Source organism: Ornithodoros turicata, chromosome 4 (assembly GCF_037126465.1).
Source record: "Ornithodoros turicata isolate Travis chromosome 4, ASM3712646v1, whole genome shotgun sequence".
NCBI classification, from domain to species: Eukaryota; Metazoa; Arthropoda; class Arachnida; order Ixodida; family Argasidae; genus Ornithodoros; species Ornithodoros turicata.
The window spans coordinates 41559707-41573060 of record NC_088204.1 but is presented as its reverse complement, the minus strand read 5'-3'; the positions used below and the strand labels follow the sequence as shown (position 1 = coordinate 41573060).

Below are 13354 nucleotides of genomic sequence, written 5' to 3'. Positions count from 1 at the left end.
TGAATCCCACATGGGAACTCGCCGCCTCCACACGAAGCGGGAACGAGGGTACAACGGGAACGAGATGGGGGGGGGGATATGTTTATTAAGAAAAGAAAGGAAAGGTCAGCCAGACGAAGGTCGGCTTGCTATTCCAAACAAAAGAAAAGGCAAGGGAAGGGGAAGGAAAGAAAAGGGGACGAAAAGAAAAATAAGAAAAGAACAGGGAAGGGGAAGGAAAGAAAAGGGGACGAAAAGAAAAATAAGAAAAGAAAAGGGAAGAAAAGGAGAAGAAGAAAGCAAAGGAAAAGGAAAGGAGAAGAAATGAAAAGAAAAGGAAAAGAAGAAAGAAAAAGAAGAAAAGAAAAGGAAAAGAAAAACTAAACTAAAACACAAACTAAAACTGAAAAGTTACACACACAGTCACACAATCATAAGGCGTTGACAAGGTTCGAAGGAGGAGCGCTGTGGTGACTGCCCACTGGGCCGAGAGAGAAACACAGGGCTCACAGGGAGCCCAGGAGACCCGTATTACGCAGAAAGCGGAGCACCGCTTTTGTGACTCTCCACTGGTTAGCTTGCTGCACAGGGCCAAGGAGTGTTGCGAGAGAAACGTCTGTCCGTCCGTCCGTGCACCCAAGCTCTGAGAGATGTTGCCAGAGCACGGCCCGATGATGGTGGTGACGCTGACAGTGGAGGAGCTGATGAGAAATATCGTCTTCTACACCGCAGCAGGGGCAAGTGGGAGATGAGACGCGGCCCATTTTGAACAGGATGGGAATGAGCGTTCACAAGATGCTTTGTGCGTGTCACGAATATTACGTAAGCTCATGTTGCACACGTAATGTAGAGCACCCATGGGAGTACCGAGAGGGGGGGGGGGCGCGGATTCGCGTTTCGCCTAATCCGGATTATCGGATTAAAGAGGCAGGAGGGGTGACAGGCCTTAGGCGAAACGGGACTGTCGGCAAGTGGGCGTTACTTACATGCCCTGCCCCGGTGCTGACGTCTGCAAGAAATGAACGCGCTCCTCCGACAACAACCGTACGTCGTCCGAGACAAGGACCCTTACATGTGCAAATGAAGGTGTGTGCGATGGGGAGCGGGCAATTGCTCACCGGACGTTTGCTCACCCCGTTCTATTTTACCAGGAGCCCACCCTGACAGTTTCATAATTTATCTTCATCTTTTCCACTGTGTGAAACAGTGAATCATAATAAGCTTGTTTTTTTGTATTTGCGTTGTATAAGCGTTGTATTTTTCAGATCAGTTTTACTTTTCGAACTTTTTAGAAACAAATGCATCGTCCGATAGCTAATAAAAAAAAAACAATTTCGGTCTTCCCTTGGTGGAGATAATGATTTCCGTAATGTAAAATATAGCAATCTTAGATCTGTCAGTCGTTCTGGCATCACAGAAAAGCGAGCTGTGGCCACTGCTATAAAACCGTGGCCACAGGGAATACTCTACAGGGAATACTAGAAGGAATAACACCACCTCACATGCACAAAACAGGACCGCTCCCTGAGATATGAAGCACAAAAAGGCCATTCCGACGTTTACCTACCCATGGAATTTCAATTCCTTCCAGTAGCTGTTGAAGCATACCATTACAAAAAAAATTTTCAAAGTTCCAATATTTTTGGCGCAAAATTTTCACGACACGACTGGATTATCTGCTCGCACAGTGCATTCGCGAAGTCCCACGGCGTTTCCTAAAAGCAACATCAAGGGGCCGTGGCAACACTGATACACATTATTTTTATTCGCTTTTGCACTTGTCATGCACGCGAAATTTTCACTAGTTCAACCAGTACGCTTCGCAACTATTAAATATATATTTTGGAAGTAAATGAACGACCAATAAATGCCTTCGATAAACGAACTTTCTTCATGGCTCCAGCCTCCGGACCAGTCTCTAAGGCCCTCTTTGTCTTTGTGTCTGTGTTTCTTTTTTAAAGAAATAGCAAGTCGGCGTACGCCTGACTAACGTTTCCTCCTTTTCTCTTTTCAATAAGCATATCCCCCCGATAAACACTCATGCTCCGCCTTTGTCGATGTAGCGCACTACCACTTGAGTCCTACATTGATTTTATACTTGTGCACAGTTATGAATTATTTTACTATTAAGGAGCTACAGTAATGCGAGCGGTTGAAAACATGACGCATAAATTTGATGTTTCACGGGTCCCTTCAGTCAACCCCCCCCCTCTTCTCTCTTTTTGTCTTTTGTGCGGCATAGGGAAGAAAAAAAAGAGTACGCCGCAGTGTTGTACGTAACGCCGTTTCAGTAATCAATACTTTATTTCGGTACCGGAGTGCAGATCGCGATATTTTGCTTGATGAAACATATGCTTGAATAAAACTAATAGGGTTGTAAAGTTTTGTGAAGATACGAAAGTGACATTTGGCAGCACGCCGGGGGACCGCCTGCTTTCCTCACTTGACAAGGATCAGTAGGCGAAGTGGGACTGTCTGCAGCATACATTAGGCCAAATGGGACTCCCTGCAGTTCGAAGTCGGTGAACTTGCTAAGGAATGGCGAGTTAATTCGCTAAAAAGCATTAGGCAAAATCGGAAGACACGAGTGATAGTGCACTCTTTAGTCATAGGCAGTGGCGTAGCCACGGGGGGGCTAGGGGGGGCTCGAGCCCCCCCTACCTGCCACGGACCGACCCACACAAGTCGTGCAAATCCGAGAACATAATATATGGGGGGGGGGGGGGACCAGTGTGACTATCGCGAAAGTTCTTGCAGTTCATGGCGTCTATCTAAGAAGCACTCTTGAATGGTTTTCAAAGTATGAGCTTTTCAAAATACTTCCAATCTCATGACAGCACTTCATTGGTCATGACAGCCTATACATGTAATCGTACTGTGTACGTCTAAATCAACTATTTTCGTTCCCTTTTTTAATCCTCAGTTTGCAGTGTGCACAAGTATGTGTGTGTTGTCGACACAGGATCAGCGGGGGGGGGGGGGGGGGGGCGAGTTTTCGTATCGAGCCCCCCCCTACCTTTGAGGTCTGGCTACGCCACTGGTCATAGGTCGTAATGATTATTCGGGGATGTCACAATAGGAACCTCTGAACACTCACACAGTGCGCAACGTCCGCCTCCAGAAAAAGATGTGGTATGGTGTGGGGTTTGCACTGTTGCTCCCCCCCTAGAAGCGCTTTGCCGCCCCCCCCCCTTTGAAAAAAATCATGGGAACGCCCTTGCGAACACGTACGAGAATGGAATAGTGTGGTTCCACAATTGTTGCTAATAATTGAGCGGTGGACAAATAATAACGAAACTTTCAACGTGAAATGTGCCGCAGTTAAAATTCCCTTTCTGTTATCAAAACAGACCGAAGGGGTTTTGTGCAGATGATGATCAAATGGTAAATATTGGAAAAGGAGATAAAGATAAGGCCATAAACCCTCCGACATCGGCTCAGATTGCTCATATGTCAAAGAGAGCCGATAAAGTCGCACGCTTTCATATTCGATCGCGTTGTCGGCAGGCGAGATCAACCGCGGTGCTACGAAGGGCCCACAAGACACAAGTCAACGTAATTCCGCGCACGCGAAACTTGTGGTTGGGAAAATGTGCTTGCCGAAGTAAGCCAAAAATTTTGAACGAAAGATGCGAAATGAATAGCTCCCGTTGAAGCTGGCGATTGGTTGAGAGGAGTGCCGACGTTCGGCACTCCTAGGTTGTGATTGGCGTTTGGCACAGTGACGTTGCAGTGAGTGGAGAATGGCGGTACTGGACATGTGCGAGGAAGTAAGGTAAGGGGAAATATCGAAGAAATAGCGCGGTTGAGAAAACTTTGTGTCGCAATTTGCATACAGAGCGTGTGCGGTGCTGTGCTATTTCAAGTGTGGTTGTTATAAAGTGCAGTGCCAACGATCTGTTGGAATTCGGACGCGATTTCAAGTGCTAAGCCTATTTCACTTTCATCGGTCGAAATACACGCACACATACCGGTGGGTATGCTTTTGTAACCATGTACACAATACTTTCCACCATGAGTTCCCGCACGTGAGACAGTTGTTGATGCGAATCCCTACTGAGAAGTATGTTTAGTGTAATTGAGCCGTGTATGTGCAGTGTCTCCAACTTTTGATGAAAGAATCGGAGAGGAAAAAAAAAAGAAGAAAGCTCTTCGGAGACTAATAACAAAGTTAGGCCTACGAACTGGAAGACTTCCAGAAAAAGTTAATTTCGGTATGTTGGTGATATTTCGCTCTTACTGGCTATTATCGGAAGAGTGTTGCTCCCTGAAAATCATGCATGACGTGTCGAAAGCTTATTCAACATGTATCTAGTCCTGTTGTTGCGGAGTAAGTTACTCGCGGCAGTCATCAAAACTTCTCAGTGAAGTTGAAAGTTCCCAGGCAGCGGTAGAAATGTTCTCAACGTAAACACTGATTCGATAGTCGCATTTCAGTGAACCAAATTGAAGCTTCGGAAAGGATGTTAAGCACCAATGTGCAAGTTTGGCTCGCTGTCGGAAAGTGTTGCCCTCATCATCATCCCGCGAGAGTCCGAAACGCTCGGTCCAGTGCGAGGTGAGGCGTTGAAAAATTTTACGTCATTGTGGCTTCCGCGGTCCCTCATGCGTGTTTTACCATGTTGTGGTCTCCTCTTTGCTGCACATACCATTAAGTTGCGTCAAAACATTGGAATTCTCCTATTTGGTAACACATCATTGAAAACGAAGAAAGCAGAGTAATGGAGGAGGAAGAGAGAAAACACACCAAAAGCGGTCACTGCCAACTAAAAAGTTTTTTTTTGATACAACCGCCCTTTTAACATGTACAGGGGCGAGGGAGAAAGTAGAAGAGGGGCAAACAGTTGCACATGAATCCTACAAAGCTAGGAATGCTCGACATGCGACTCTATCATTGTGCTGGTGAGCCTTCTGCAGGTTTATCAGATCGGGGTTGCTGTGTGACAGAATTATGTGTCCAGCTGTCCCACGTCCTTTCTCCCCCCCAGTGTCATTCTCTGATATACTTTTCAATTTATGTGACCACTTGTCTTTTTTCTCGTCCTTGGTTCAACCATGCTGTTACTTCCAACCCTACATGGAAATGTATGCGCACACACACGACCACGCTCAATAATACAATGTCGAAGCCCTCTGCTTAGAATCGATTTAATCAGAATTTGATTTTGCTTTGAAGCTCTATTTTTCACGCTAGCACGATCATGTGATTGTTTGCCATGAGCAATGCAGAAAAGCCGTGAACAAACAATGCAGCACTGCCGTACAGCATGATGAGCGTGAAAATGGTCTGTTTACCAAAAGCACCATAGCTCCTACATCTGCTTGTACGTCATCTTTCCAGGCAAAAAATTGGCCAAATTTTTCTCCTGTCAGGGCCCTACTATGAATGAAGACCATGTCATCAGACTCACCATTATTTCTAAACGTCTGACAACTTTTGCTGCAATCATTTCGTCAGCATAGCACCACATTGGGTCAACATACACGAAAAACTGGCGACACCGTCTCTGTGTTTGACACGCAATATTGACAGTAGACACTAGCTGTACAGCCGTGAGGGTTGTGTTTATCAAAATGAAAGCAATTCACCATGTCTGAAATGTGCACGTTCCAAACGTCCTCGGACCTATTGCGACGTTCCTTTCTGCCTCTCGATAGCGATTTGTCAGAAAGAACTGTGGTCAGGCTCTAGCAGCATCAATGGGCTCCTATGCAGAGAATGCTGACGTTTGCAACTGACACCACGTTGACTGCTAAACTTCAGTTTTCTTCGGCAAACTGCAAAAGCAAAAATGGAAGACTTCATGTGCATACAACGTGAGATTAAGCAAAACGGGGAGCAACACTACAGGTTTTCCCGGCTATTTTAATCCAAGTTCCAGCTAAATTAATCCATGCCCCATAAAGTTTGCATGGCATGTGGATTAATTTCGATGGCGCTTGGATTAAAATCGCCGGGAAAACCTGTAGAAACGCTGTGCTCAAATCGGTCTGTGTGGAGCTCCTTGGAAACATTGATTGAGAAGTTACCCGTCAAAAATAACTCGTTACGAGTTAAGTTACCGTGTGAAAAATGTAACTAACTTAATAACGAAGTTCTCCAGCCTGAAATCTAACTTGCAGTGCCGGAGTTAATTAAAAAAAGAACAAGTTTCTTCCAAGTTACTTCGGACACAAAATAGCAGTACACAGGTGGAGTGTGCGTGAGCAGTTGAGTTCGACCTTGAGTTAGTTACATTTCAGGCTGAAGAACTTCGTTAATATCTTAGTTAAATTTTTCACACGGTAACTTAACTTGTAACGAGTTATTTTTGACGGGTAACTTCTGGATGTATGGTTCAATCTAATTGATAACGAGTGCTGAAAAGGCCAATAGGTTCTCCTGCTTGTCCCGAGACAGAGCTTGGCTTCGCTCTATGCCATTCCTTGTGTCGCATGCGTTAAGGAAGGGGTGTGATTGTTGTGCCGATTCCACATTTTTTGGTCATGCGTGAGGTCCTGCTACATTCTGCCACAAAAAGCCGAAATGTTGAACTTTTGGTGCCATTGCGCGACCATTTCAACTTTCCCCCTCATTTTGTACAACAAAAGTGCGACAAAAGAAGCCCTGGCCTGTACTGGCTTATGATAGCAGGATAACACAACTGCCTTGGTCGACTATGAAGCCAAGCTGGGCCATCTAACTTCAGATCGAATCCGAGCTGAGCACTCTGCCGTGCGTTGCGGTCACATGATTACGGTTGTGCAGTCGATGGGTAGGCGCGCTCAAACACACATTGTGGAATTTACATGGCTTAAGCTATGGTGCTGTCTAAACTAACAGATAATCAGCTCATCGATTTCTTTGTTGTGACATGACTTTCTTAGCTGATATTACAGCCAAACACGGCTGGATAGTCTCCTTCATGAGTATGCGTCTCTCAGTCGCACTTTCTCTGTTGAAACTAGCATGGCTGACATGTTGGACTTATTTTTGAGGGCTTGCAGCTATTTAATATTGGATCCTCGTTGCATAAAATAATGTTGTACGGAAGGGTCTTTCATTTGGGCTGAATAAGTTTAAAAGCCCACAGTCTTGCGTAGAAATGTATCCATGGACATAGCTCGCGTTCATACCCATATTATTTCAGACTTCTATTTTAAATTAATAAGTAGTCAACTCATGACATTCTGCAAAATTTCTTCTTTTTTTTTGCTAACTCGTTTTTTCGTTGATATTTCAAGACAAATTCAGCAACATTTGTGTAAGGGATCTGGATCTCAGCCCCATGCGTTATGAAGAGATTATTCAATTGATAAAAAAAGTATGCAGAATGTTTTAGTGATAGAGACAGTGCTTTAGGTTGAGAGCCTGAACCTTCTATTTGAAGTGTGCCCAATACCTAATATCACGATTGCCACTTGAGAACAATATGCTGGAAAGTTTGCAGTACCTACAGCTGAAATTATTTGACAATGACAAAAGTGCACAGCTCTTTCGACAGCTTGCTAAATCAATGCGCCAGGTTACCGAGCTACGTGACATATCCTGACTTATGGGTGACATGTCCTCTTTCAGTTAAAGGAGAGGAACTTTTAAAGTTTTGATCATATTGATGATTGCTGGGCCCAGGTTTTCAGGTTGAGTGTCATGGACAACACTCAAAGATATCCTCTTGTGACAAAGGTAGTCAAAGTAGTGCTCCATGTTTGTCATGGAAACACAGATTTAGGAGGATTTAGTGAACACAAGCACTTCCTGAAAGAAGGGTCCCCTCTTGCGCCTGAGACACTAAACAGTATATAGCATGTGCAAGCTTTCCGAAGCATTTTGGGAGCGACCCTACATGTTTGAAGATCACGCAAGATGTTGTGAAAGCGGTAAAAAACTCTCCAAAAAGGTATCATGAATAATTTGCTAGCGAAGAGTCTCTTGCTGAAAAGCATACAGAGGGAGCGGAACAGCAAGCTGAAAAAAAAAAACAGAACAAAAACATTACACAGCAAAACCTAAAGCATAACATTGAAAATGCAAGAAGAATGGTGTGTCCTGCTTAGGATCTCATTGCAAACAGTATGACAACAAAAGAATTTTGGGAAACAGAGAGTGGGCAGACCCTCCTATCACAAGGGAGAACCAAGCTTGCAGCGGCTCTGACATGTCTTGAAGAGAATTGTTGTTTTAAGTAGAGTTTTTATGTTGTATGCCACTTTAGCAATGTGTTAATTAATAAATGTTTCGGAGACGCATTAATCTCACTCTACTAATGTCAGTTTATCGAGCTGCTCCAAACCGGCATTTTCTCTGCTCCGATTTCTGCTTCAAAACGACGAAGTCTGATCACACCGCTGGTTAAGGGTATGCGTTGCACGTTATCTTTTCATATCCACAAGATTAACCTGTCATGCAGTATAAGCAGAAACTATCTACCCCCTAAAAATGTCAAATTCGTTTGGACAATTATTTTCGAGCTTTGGTTCTGTTTGAAAGCTGATGCCACGATCCCCTGTTTCAAAGTGAAACACAGTTGCATTACCCAGATGGTTTATTTCATGAACCGCTTATTTCCCTAGTTTTTGCGTCCTCGTTGCTTCTGGAGCACAAATTGTGTTTAATTCTGAGTGTCAGAAACCGGAGTGAATTTTTCTCATACTGCGAAAAAATGACAGCAAAATGCTGTAGCTCATTGAGTGGAATCTTGTGTTGGCGATAGTAGTGAATGAAAAAGTAATTGGTGGCTCAGGTTAGCTTTGTGCAAGGCAAGAGAGAGAAGGGAGTTAATCAATTGGACGTTTTCATGCAAACGTTCATGTACTTTGTGTTTCTACTTCCCACTAGTGTGTTACAGTGTCAGAGTACCGTAGATTTTGTCATAAAACTTGAGCTAATGCTAACAGTTCATCAGCAGCATTCCTATGAGGGGCCCATCTAAAAGCACTTCTATGTGGCTGATTCTTGCAGAATATTTTGGGAGAGGAAGGACTCACAAAGAGGAAACAAAATTGCAAATAAGTGCAGCTTGGATTTGGATCTTATTTGCAACAAGGATGGCAACAGTAGTGAACAAATGTGAATTGTGCTTTGTAGTTCTCAATTGCGTTACCGTATATTAAAAACAGGGACACCATAATCGTGTGGATTTTTACGTTTTTCTTTGTCTCCCTAGTCTTTTTTTTTTTCCATCATGTAATGTTTGAGTTTCTGCTACATGACAAAATCAACATTTTTTGTTGCCATTTTCATCTCCAAGCTACTTTCGGTACTGGCTTCCATTACCGAAGCAGTATTTTGTTTCCACTTTGTCTCCTGTCTATTTTTGATACCTGTTCCAAAGCATCATTCGATCTGTTTCGAGCATCGTGGTATTTTTAGTATTGCTTCATGATTTTTATAGCAAGCAGTAAGCCGAAGTACAGTACCATGGAACACGCACACTAAGATCTGAATATGAAATTCGTGAAGGAGTTTGCACAGTGCCCTTAGATGCCAACATGAAAAAGGTTGAGGCAGTTGTTGAATCTTTTGAAAATTTCCACTTGTCCTCAAGAACATTCTATCATCCAAGGCGTTGGACTTACGCGTGCACAATTCGCAAGGACAGTACCGCAGAAGTGGCGTCATGTGTCCTGCATCAGTTAGCACAATCTAGCAGAGTAGATTTTTGGTGTGCATGGTTGCAGTATACTCTACTCCTGTACTTTGCACTTCTGCACTGCTGCTTGTGTGGATGGAGCTGACATAGATTCAATACCGAGATTTCTTTGTTATGCCAACATACTAAATAATGTCGAATTTGTCGGTTGTTTCTCTTATTTGCTTCACTACAAACTGAGCAGTTTGATATATGAAATGTTTGCTCCAGTTAGAGCTTTCATTAGATTCATCTCATTTCTTATGTTTACTGGTTCAGTACTTCTGGAAATAGTATCGCGTAGTTTCGTTCGTTTACTGTTGTTGCTTCAGGTCTCAACTTGTGCTTATATTAATGCGAGCGCAACTCGTTGCATCTATTGCACAGAAATTCCAGCATGAACTCACCACAGAACATAGAAGCAATCCTAACCATTTACCTCGTTTTTAAATTCTTGTATTTCTTTTGTGCAAGAGTCGACATGGTTTTGCTAGTGAGGGCACAAGTTTTTATCTTCTTAATTTTTTTTTTTCAATTCTATACCGCATTATTGCTGTAAAGCAACTGCAGCTATGAGCGGCATGCAGACTTGGAGGAGATTGAGAAAGGACAGGAAGGAGTTGTGGGAGACAGAGGTTTCCTTGGCTGACTAATCTTTTCTTCAATGTGAGTTGACTGGGTTGTTTAAAAGGGCCACAGAATCTCTAGCTGCTATATGTGTAATGTACGGAAGATGAAGTGTGTGGCGTGCAGTGATGGCCACCAACTACTCTACAGTAGTTTAACTATAACTACTAACTACTTCGAGATGGAGTAGTTTAACTAGTAGTTCAACTACTTTTCAGGGGAGTAGTTAAATCTACTTCTTTAACTACCGCAATGTATTTTAACTACATCTGTAACTACATAACATTGTCCATCAACATCAATCCCTTGTAGTGTTCTTGGACACCTAAATATGAATCACAAGCAATGATAAACTTTGGCTCAAGCCATTGCTATGATCGTCAAATACAAAGCTTGCGGCGGGATTCTTTCTGCGTCTACTCGATAAACTAAGTTGCAAAATTATTTCACAGCAAATGAGGCTTCACTAGACAAGTAAAGCTTGCAGCAAAATTGGAAGTAGTTGGCGCCTGCAGTAACCTAACTACTGTAGTTAACTACTCAAAATAGTAGTTTAACTAGTAGTTGCCATACATTTCTGCAACTACACGTAGTTTACTGGCCATCACTGGTGGCGCGTGACAATAAAACAGTGGATTCTTCACCTATCGTCTCTCTCTTACGCCTCTCTGCTACATATGCTCAGGTTGCAGAACCTGTATATGTTTCGATATACATATAGCTGTACCTTCGATTGTACTCCAGCGCAAGTCAGCTTTGCGCACAAATCCAAAGGTGTCTGTCATGGGCTTAGGTTGACACATGGCACCTCTGAGTCACAATGTAGTGCACCTGCATGCTTCACACTATTGCCTTTGCACGGATGGTGTTGCAGAAACATTCGTCTAGGATGGCGTACGGAAAGCACGTTTGCATGCCTTTAAAGCAAGCACGTAAAATATTCACGTTGACAGCACGTTTACTGACTTCCCTGTCTGCCTGGCATCCTCCATCTTATATGCCTCCCAGCCTCATTTCTCGAACTACATTCTGCGCTGGCACAGATATACCCTCTGCGGCTGTAGCTCTAGTATCATGCACATATGTTTCGTGCATATATTGTGATGTCCTTCTAGCATGTATACTGTTTTCTCTCTAAAAAATTGAAGCCAATATGCTGTTGTAAAAGGAAGTATATCAACCGCTCATTTCCATGCTCATAATGGCGATATTTGACATTCCTTTTCTTGGACATCTTGGTATATCCGACTTGACATGCTTCCTCGGGCATCAATCCTTTTATATTTTGTAGAGGATGTGCCATCAGTTTGAGCAAACAGCTTGGGCTGGGATTTATTTCTCAGCCCTACTCTAGGCCCTCATATTTTTGCTGACACCCCCAAAGACCACACACTCAGTGTTTGGAGCATTCCTTCTTTTTTATTTGGGAGGTTGGGACATATCTCCGGGTTCTGCAGAGGAATATTGGTCACAATATTTGACAGCTGTTCCGCAACGTATCCAGTAGGCTTTGCGAAGGTTCTGAATGGCCCGGAGTCAACAACATTAAGGCACCCATTAAAGGTTCCTGGGGCCTTCCACTGGTTCAGAGACCGAAGTTGTTTAAAACGAGGATATGTTGAGGTCATGCACGCATGGTTTTAGGTAGCAAAGATCCAACCTTCTACATTAATAAGAAAAATAAATTACGCATCCATTTTGGTGACAATGCAGACATACTCTTGTAGGTGTTACAGAACATGTAACCGATACAATGTAGTGGGGAATTATTTTGTGAGATGATAAACCTTAGCTAACAACATTTGTCCATCTCCATCAACTCTGATGCCTGGTAGAACAAGTATCAAAGACCACAGTGAGAGAAAGCCTGTCTGCAATACAATTGAAGCATAAGTAACTGGCTGTAAATTGGATGGAAGCGTGGTGATGTTAAGTATTATAAATAATTGTATGGTTGGAGTAGCCTTGGCTTAGGTGGGAACTTTTTAGTGTTCCACAGATGTTTCCCAGCAGCTAGGGATGGATACCATTCCCTAAAACGACCTGACAGAAGCCGTGTGCGTGAAGCATAGATGTAGGACGTTATATGACATAAAAAAACGTGCTTTTCTGTGTGGATGCTGTGGATGCTCTTATAAAGGTGCTGCAATGACTGATAATGGTAGGAATAGCATTACTGTGTCTTTGCATTCTTTCTTGGAGCAAAGTCACCATTCATCTTGTATTGGTTGTGGAGAAAATAATCTCAGTATAAACTTGGTAGTATGGCCTTCGTGCCATAGCTTTTTTTTTTTTTCGTGTGCGTGGGGGGGGGGGGGGGAGTGGGACAAAGAATTGTGGGTTGCATTTTGTTTTTGTCCACTCTCGACTCAGAGAAGTGCTCAAGAGAAAAAAATGTCAGCAACATCTACATTCCTAAAGCACATATAAAGCCCACATTAAAGTGATATTTCTACGCGGGAATCACTCCGGGATTGGAGGGAACACTCGCATGGCTCTTGAGCAGGCACACTTATGCATTTTGGCAAGTGGAGTCCTGCTCTCTAGGTCTCTATGGTCTCTCTCTCTCTCTCCCTCTCCCTCTGGTCTCTAGGCCACAGGATATGTGCAGTTGATGTGTTACTTAATTGGAAGCCTGTACGTACATGGTCTTGCATCGGGCCACCCCACCTGCTGCTTTAGCATTGGGTAAATGACCAAAAAGTATTTCGGCGCTTTTTTCTTTAATAGCTATTGCAGGGTGTAATATTTTTGCAGCGAAGGTTCTCTCCTTTGAGGCTGTTATTACATATTTTCAGCTGTTCTTTTCCATCAAGATAACTTTTGTAAAAGCCTGTGAAATTGCAGGTTTGGGAATTATATGAGTATTGCTCGATGTGGCACAAGGATGTGTAAGTTATTTAAAAAAATTAACTGACTTACAATTACGTGACTGAAAGTTTTAAGTTACAGGAAGAGTTTCTGGAACTAAAATGTAACTAAGTTACATCTAATTGCGCATCACATGTAACCCGTTTGCTCTGAAGTTACTTCGGGTCAATTCACCAAAAATTAAAATGCTTCCCACAGACCACTAGAAAAAAAGGCTTATTACACAAACTTGATGGGATCAGTATTTATGCGAGCAATAAAGCATG

The 13354-nt window shown here is 43.1% G+C and overlaps 1 protein-coding gene across 2 annotated transcripts in view; it reads left to right on the top strand.

Moving 5' to 3' along the window:
• Window positions 1–3651: 3651 nt before the first annotated feature.
• LOC135391455 (axin-2-like) overlaps window positions 3652–13354 on the top strand; it is a 108930-nt gene continuing 99227 nt past the window's right edge. The window contains exon 1 of one of the 2 annotated variants that reach the window (XM_064621713.1): window positions 3652–3754. The gene's annotated coding sequence lies outside the window, so the exon portion shown is untranslated. Of the gene's footprint in view, window positions 3755–3816; window positions 3953–13354 lie in introns of those variants that run through there. The other variant, XM_064621714.1, reaches the window with a different exon arrangement.